The sequence below is a fragment of the Triticum dicoccoides genome, chromosome 3B (genome assembly GCF_002162155.2).
Source record: "Triticum dicoccoides isolate Atlit2015 ecotype Zavitan chromosome 3B, WEW_v2.0, whole genome shotgun sequence".
Taxonomy (NCBI): Eukaryota; Viridiplantae; Streptophyta; class Magnoliopsida; order Poales; family Poaceae; genus Triticum; species Triticum dicoccoides.
The window spans coordinates 759,652,979-759,653,802 of record NC_041385.1 but is presented as its reverse complement, the minus strand read 5'-3'; positions in this window follow the sequence as shown (position 1 = coordinate 759,653,802).

Below are 824 nucleotides of genomic sequence, written 5' to 3'. Positions count from 1 at the left end.
AGGGACATCGCCGCCACCACACATCCCCAATCAAGACGTTGAATCTAACAAGAACGAGAACGGGATCCCTCCCGCCAGTGGGAGAGGGGGGGGGTACCTCTGCACCTCCATGGTTCAAAGGTCATTGGAAATGGGGCGGACGGCGGCGGGAGGGGAAGGAGCTTTTCTTGTGGAGGAGGAAAGAGCTTGCAGTATATTTTATCGATTTAATATTGGGGGAGGAGTGCTCATAGACACCTAAAACATTCTAAAACATTCTGAGAAAATCATGGACGCATTGCGTGATATAATAGCACGTGAACTTAAGCATTTCCATTCAAATAAAAAACTGGTCATTTTTCCTTGTTTCTTCATTTTCAAGCCAGGAAAATTCTTATTTTTGGAGAGAATTTTCGCATGCAGTACATTCATGAGTTCCTTTCAATCAGATGATTAGGGTGCCTCCATTCGCCACAGTATCAGTATGGAGGACCGTCAACACGACGTACTATCAAGCACGGTCGGAGGAGATTTTGCAGGAGCACATACATAGCATTAGCATGCATTCTTTAATGGCTTAGGCCTCCTTCCTTTGGTTTATAGACTATAAAACTCATAGGAATAAGAAAACCATAGAAAATGAGATGACATATATATGAAATCCTATGAATAGGAATAGAAAAGAAGATGGTTCACAACATAGGATTTTTTTTCATTGAGTCTAGGCTAATGTTTATTTTTCTATAAAATGTGAAGGATAGGAAGATACTAATCCTATCATATGGGATTCCTACAAACCAAAGGAGACCTTAACTGACACAGTGGCGTAACCATCAATATGCTTT